Genomic DNA, 7,431 nt, shown 5'->3' on the forward strand with positions numbered 1-7,431 from the left:
AAAGAATATATCTGTCTCCTCAACTGACAAGTACTAGAGCCTAAATAAAGGTATGTGAGGAAGAAAACTGTGAAATATAATTTATATAATTATGTCATTCTACCCACACTTCAGTCCAAACTTGAGAAATTGCCAGGAGGACAATTTATACGTCTAATTTAAGAAAAAAAGAAAAAAGCAGTTCTGAATTTTAAAAGCTATTTAGGATAAATTGAAGATTTTTGCTTCCTGTAATTCCCTACTTTGCCTCTAAAATAGACCTGAGCCAACTAACCCACTTCTTCTCAAGAGTAAGCATTGACAGGACTATGTTCCTGTCAAGTATTTCTCCATTATTTTCTCTTCCATTGAAAACAAAAGAAAATTTGGCTGGTGGTGGGATAATTATCAGCAAGATCTTTAAGTTAAAATTCGAGATACTTCTCTGTGTTTATACCACTCAACTAGAATTTAAAATCCAAGGTGACACCTGAGGCTCAATTTCACAGCAATGAGGAATAGGAATGCTGCAGGACATCCTGAAGAGGTTCACCTCTCTATGAAGGGGTGCCTAGAACTGCAGAAGCTCATTTGAGTAGGGTCTTTGTACATCTCGAGGAATAAACTGAAAAAAAAACCCTTCAACAAAAGAGTTGCACTGAGCAATGTACAGTGCTTGGTTCTTGCCTCATGAAAACACCTGAGTATATTGTTCTCATCCAATTGTGCTAATTGTGAGGTCTGGCCCAGTGACAGTCTCCTCACCCTATGGTATCAATTATTCTGTCCTACTTAATTTTCTCTAATTTTGTGTGACCCCTAAGTTATGTCCCAGGAAGTGATTCTCTTTCAGATTATTCCTCATCTAATGTCACTCTCTTAAATGTAAATTCTAATTTGTACCTTTGGCTTCCTCCTTTCAAAACTCCCCATTCCACTGTGGTTTAGTTTAAAACTGTAAATTTCCTTGCAAGAGAGCAGATTATGATGCTGCATCTTGGCCCAGGTGGGTTAGTCCCAGTGACTGGGAAATCTCTGGGATTTCCAGGGTCAAAAATGCCAATGGATATATTTTTCACATACTGAGAATATAGGTGATCATATTTGGCCTTTACTGATTAGCTTCCGTCAGCCTGAGGGGCCACCAAGAGCAGGTGAATAGGTGTACCCCACACAAGGGCGTCTGGCAGAGAAGGTGAGCAGCGGCTAGAATGGAGCCAGCACTACACTCCCCAAGCTGTGTGCATCTCAGTGCATAACTGGGACCCCAGCAACATGGGGACCAGTACAAAAGTCTTCACTGAAACTTCTCTGGCTTTTATGCGATTTACCAATAAAAGCCTTGCTGTCAGAAAACATCTTTCTTCTTTTAAGAATGTGACCAAAACAGTGACCATTGCTGAAGTACCAGCAGCCAAGATGAAGTTCAATCCCTTTGTGGCTTCTGATCAAAGCAAGAACCAGAAAAGGCACATCAATGTACCTTCCCACATTCACAGGAAGATTATGTCTTCCCCCTCTTTCCAAAGAGCTGAGACAGAAGTACAGTATTCGATCCATGCGTATCCAAAAGGATGAGGAAGTTCAGATTACGCGAGGGCACTGCAAAGGGCAGCAAATTGGCAATGTAGCCCAGGCTTACGGGAAGAAGTATGTCACCTATACTGACTGAGTGCAGCGAGAGGAGGCTAATGGCACTGTCCATGTGGGCATTCACCCCAGCAAGGTGCTTGTCACTAGACTAAAACTGGACAAAGACCACAAAAAAGATCCTTGAACGTAAAGTCAAATCTCTCCAGGTAGGAAAGGAAAAGGGCAGACATAAGAAAGAAACAATTGAGAAGATGCAAGAATAAAGTAATCTATATAACTTTCATTAAAAACTGTTAAAATGAAAAAAAGGAGAATGTGGCAAAATGTGTGTGATAGAACACTAGATGAAAAGTCAAGGTGTACCCAGTGTGAATAAAAAGAATGCATATGACCAGAAAACAATGCTGGAAGCCAGTGCATCAAAATGTTTACAATATTAGTTTTGGATCGTGGAGTTATAAATGATTCTTAATTACATCCTCGTATCTTTGTAAATTACAGCAAACATGTATTTTTCTCCACATGTGTGGAAAGCACTCCTCTCTGTTCTGCTGTCAGAGTTTTATATCCAACATAACTATCAACTCTTCTATGAAACCTATCTCATATCCTATTTTCTCCTGTACCAGTTCTCTCCACCTTAACGTTTTCCAAGTTGGTTCTCTGCCTAAGACTTCTCCTTCTTGACCAGAAGAGGTCTCTGCTGCGTCACTCAAAAAAAGACAAAGCTTTCTTTCTTTTTTTTCTTTTTTTAAAATGTTTTGTTGGTTTGCGCTTTTTTAAAAAGGTAAAAATTCTTCAGTGCCTCTGAAACTAACAAAATTTTCAAAGAGAGCATTTTATCAACGAAGGGGAGCTTAAACCCTTTGGGTACCGTCATCAGTGCCTTGCATTTTACTGAGCCACAGAGCAATTTCATCTGATATGTAAAAATTTGAAAACTAAAAAAGAGAAAACAAGGGAGAACACATTTAAACAGGAAAACATATCTTTTCTAGGGACAAATTAAAAGCCATCAGTAAAGCACTTCCGAGAGCATGGACTTCAGTTAGCCTGACCTGGCTTTGAATTCTGACTTCACTACTAACTGTGTGGCTTCAAGCAGCTCCACGCACCATATTCCTCTCTCTCGGTTTGTCATCTGGAAAATGAGGCTACAGATAGCTCATTCATAGAGTTGTAAATAGTCTGTTAGGGAACAGAAAAGCGCTTAGCGTAACACTCAATAATGATGTTTAGATTCTTATTAGGCCTGTGGATGGACATATGGATTGGGTTGGGAGTTAAATTTTAGCCATACCATGGCTAACTCAGTTGCAAAGTAGCTTTTTCCCGAGAGGAAGAATATAGGAATAGCAGGAAATAGGAGATCCCCTCAAATGGGAAGAGGAACGCTTTTCATCAACCATCTTTGCTTCAAATATCACCACTAAGAAAAAAAACCAAAAATTCATATCTCTAATTTCTTTTAGGGGCTAGGCTAGAATTTCTGTTCCAAGCTGCATCTTTCAAATAATTGTCTCACCAGGAGCCTCACATTCATCAGATGAGCTCCTCATCTTCCCCACTCTTCTTTTCAGGCCTACTGTTTTCTCCTGACTTAACTATTTGTACAAGTTGTCTAACATTGGTAAATACCATCACCTAATAGCGTCCTATGTTCTGGGTGCTCTGGGTCTCAGAAATCACATTAGATCCCGTCTGCTCCCCTTTCCCCTTCCCCACAAAGCCATTCAATCATACCTGTTCCTTGTAGGTAGATGGTAGTACCTTTAAGAGCTGTCTCCTCTTTCATTGCCCATGAAGAGTTACTCTCCTCCTTGAACCACATTTCTTACGGTTCTGAGATGGGGCCCCCAGATTTGCATTTTTAACAAGCTTCCAGGTGAGGCTTATGTGTGGACCACACTCTAAGTACTGTCAACATGTCTAGGAAGTGCCGCTATGCAAGAAGCATATATAGAACTTCCTTAAACATTGTAGTTTGTCCAAAGGTAATCAAAGCCACAGCCCATGTAGCTGATACAGATTAAAGAATCTGGATCACAGGTAAATGGTTTTCACCACCTATAAGCCGCTTTGGTGCTGCTGCTATTTCATCAATTCAGGCTGTTCCTTTTTATTGCTGAATATTATTTCATTGTATGAATGTACCACAATTTATTTATTTATTTATTTATTTATTGGCTGCATTGGGTTTTCGTTGCTGCGCAGGGGCTTTCTCTAGTTGCGGTGAGCGGGGGTTACTCTTGGTTGAGGTGAGCGGGCTTCTCATTGCGGTGGCTTCTCTTGTTGCGGAGCACGGGCTCGAGGCACGTGGGCTTCAGTAGTTGTGGCTCACAGGCTCTAGAGCGCAGGTTCAATAGTTGTGACACACAGGCTTAGTTGCTCCACGGCATGTGGGATCTTCCTGGACCAGGGATCGAACCTGTGTCCCCTGCGTTGGCAGGTGGATTCTTAACCACTTCACCACCAGGGAAGTCCCCACAATTTGTTTATTCATTCACTCATTGAAGCTCATTTGCCTTTTGTGTTAGAGGTCCCCAAGACCACTTCCAGTTTCAATAATTCACTAGGAGGACACGCAAGACTCAGCATGTAGTCATACTCATGGCTATGATTTATTACAACAAATGGATATGTTACCAGATCAAACTTGGATCCACTTGCTGGCCAATCTACTGACAGGTCAATCTACTGACACTGGGTTGTGGTGAAGGAAAGTGCAGCGTTTACTGCAGGCCAACCAAAGAGTTCAGGCAGCTGGTGTTTAAAAGTCCCAAACTCCTTGAAGGCTTTCAGGGAAAGGTTTTTAAAGGCAGGGTGAGGGCCAGGGTCGTGGGGTGTGTGATCAGTTTGCTGACATTCTTCTGATTGTTTCATGGTGAGGCAACAGGGAGTCAACATCATCAACATTCTGGTTCCAACAAGTCTGGGGTCTACATGCTTGTGGGCAGCACACAGTTAACTTCTTCCACCTGGTGGAGGTTTCAGGCTCTGCAAAACAGCTCAAAGGACATGGCTCAGAATATTATCTATAGCCCTTGCCCTTGGTTTAATGGCTAAAATATTATTGTTTTTTCTTGCTTGACTCTTTTCCTTTCTTTCTGCATTTTCTCACTTCTCTGGTTAAATTTACTCTTTAGAATTTGGGGAAGGCCTAAGAGGCTAAAGTTTTTCTACAGACAAGAGGAAGGCAGGGGACATGTCGGGGTGGGCGGGTTCTGTTCTGGAAGGGCCCCCTAGGGTTCTTCTCCGTTACAGATACAGAGCAAAATTAGCAAAGGAAAAAGGCACATGAAGTCCAAGGGACAGAGAGCACTAATTTCCAAGAGTCCTCTCTCAGGGGGAGTCGAACAGGGCAGACAGACTTAATTCCCCCAACAATGAGCTGTGACAACTCTGTTTTTAATTTGATCAGGAAACGTAACTTGTTCATCCTTTGGTCTTTCTGGAGATTTAAGAGAATACTTTGCAGATACAGCAAGGTTCATTGTCATCCAGGTATTGCAAGACAAAAGTCATGTTTGCATTACAGTTTTCTCAAGCAATCGCAGGTGCATTTTATCCTAAGTGATTATTAGAAGATCAGTCCTCGACTGATGCTACCTTCCAGAAGAGAGCTAAGCTTTAGAGAGTCAACGAAGTCACGGTGGTTTCCGGGAGGATGCAGATCTGAGCGACGGGTACGATGTGAGCCAATGAGAGCTAGAAAGGACTTTCTACACACGGGAAAAGCATAAATAGAGGAGATGAGGAAGGGAAAAGCCACTGCATTTACAGAATGGTGAGAACATCCTGGGCAGAGAAAAGTTTCCTGGTGGGAAATAAAAGAAGGTAATCTTAGGAAAAGGGATCCAGCTTATCGAGGACTTTCAATCCCCAAATTAGTGATTGAAATAGATTACTATATAGAGAGTTATGTTAATGATCATGACAGAGTTTGAGAAAAATTAATCTGGCAACACTTCAAAGGATGGATTGGAGATTAAGCGATGAATAAACTTGTTTGAAAATAAACCCAGGTGAGAAGCCCCGATTAGGATCAAAGATATGTGGATGGGGAACAGAGGGCTCCCTCGAGACAGTTTATATTGGGGTGAATGAAGCACACGAGCAAGGCTTGAGCACATGGAAATAAGGTCAGCCTATCCTGGAGAGGAGTTTAGTTGCACTTGGTAAGTTACCTTTATAAATGAGGTCAGTAAGGCACTATAGAGCCTTTTTTTTTTTTTTTTTGCTGAGGCTGCTTGTGGGATCTTAGTTCCCTGACCAGGGATTGAACCCCGGCCCTCGGCAGTGAAAGCACAGAGTCCTAACCACTGGACAGCCAGGGAATTACCTATTAGAGCCATTTTAACCTCCAAGAAAAGGTATAAAACACTTTCTACTAGAAAGACAGATGATAATGCAGAGGGGGAAAAATCAATGTGTGGTATAGAAGTAGCAAGAGGTGCAGCGTTTTTTTCATCGTGAAGTATTTTAAGAAAGCCATTTAGCGTGACTAATCTGTTTTCCCTTTCAAAGGTAGTTCATTTCAGTATAGCCTAATTAGGAAGGAATAAATAAGGCACCCGAGGTCAAGATTGGACCTGCTTTGTTAACTTATAAAAATTCAAGAAAGCAGTAATATCTAAGAGCTCATACATTCATATCTGAGATCTGATACATTCGGAATGAGCTATGAGCTGATGTGGGGCTGTATATTTTTAACAAAAGCTGAAATGACATTTTTAAAAAATTTTATTTTATTGAAGTATAGTTGATTTACAATGTTGTGTTAATTTCTGCTATATAGCAAAGTGATTCAGTTATACATACATACACATCCTTTTTCATGTTCTTTTCCATTATGGTTTATCACAGGATATTGAATACAGTTCCCTGTGTTATACAGTAGAGCCTTGTTGTTTATCCATCCTCTATACAATAGTTTGCATCTGCTAACCCCAAGTTCCCAATCCATCCCACTCCCTCCCCGCTCCTCCTTGGCAACCACAAGTCTGTTCACTATGTCTGTGAGTCTGTTTCTGTTTTGTAAATAAGTTCATTTGTGTCATACTTTAGATTCCACATATAAGTGATATCATATGGTATTTGTCTTTCTTTTCCTGACTTTGCTTAGTATGATAATCTCTAGGTCCATCCATATTGCTGAAAATGGCATTTCATTCTAAGTAGTAAGGAATAACATTTCTAATCATGCCACCAACTCAAATTTTCTCAGTGCAAAAACAACATTAACATGCTTTGAAGATGTACAGTGTCTTGAAGAAGTGGTAGAGTAAAAGCCAGCTGCTGCCTGTGTCATGCTGCTCTGTCAGATTCACAAGCTCAGTTTCTCCCTTCCTCTCCTCCTTCACCCCATTCCCCTGGCAATGGCCTTCCTTCTGCACTTCAAACATGCTAAGTTAGTCCCCATCTCAGAACTACCTGCAGTGTTCCTCCCAAGATTTTCCCGTGGCTGCCTCTTTCTCATCGTTCAGTTTTGTTTGTTTTTTTAAATACATTTATTTATTTTTGGCTGCGTTGGGTCTTCGTTGCTGCGCGTGGGCTTCTCCCTAGTTGCGGAGAGCGGGGGCTACTCTTGGTTGCGGTGCATGGGCTTCTCATTGCGGTGGCTTCTCTTGTTGCGGGGCACAGGCTCTAGGCGCGTGGGCTCAGTAGTTGTGGGTCGTGGGCTCAGTAGTCGTGGCTCACAGGCTCTAGAGCGCAGGCTCAGTAGTTGTGGCACATGGGTTTAGCTGCTCCGCGGCATGTGGGATCTTCCCGGACCAGGGCTCGAAGCCGTGTCCCCTGCATTGGCAGGCAGATTCTTAACCACTATGCCACCAGGGAAGCCCCATCATTCAGTTTTTA

At 41.9% G+C, this 7,431-nt stretch overlaps 1 pseudogene; it reads left to right on the forward strand.

Moving 5' to 3' along the window:
• Positions 1-1,398: 1,398 nt before the first annotated feature.
• Positions 1,399-1,835, forward strand: LOC137220787 (large ribosomal subunit protein uL24-like; annotated as a pseudogene).
• The last annotated feature ends 5,596 nt before the right edge of the window (positions 1,836-7,431 follow it).

This window comes from Pseudorca crassidens, chromosome 3 (genome assembly GCF_039906515.1).
Source record: "Pseudorca crassidens isolate mPseCra1 chromosome 3, mPseCra1.hap1, whole genome shotgun sequence".
Classification (NCBI taxonomy): domain Eukaryota; kingdom Metazoa; phylum Chordata; class Mammalia; order Artiodactyla; family Delphinidae; genus Pseudorca; species Pseudorca crassidens.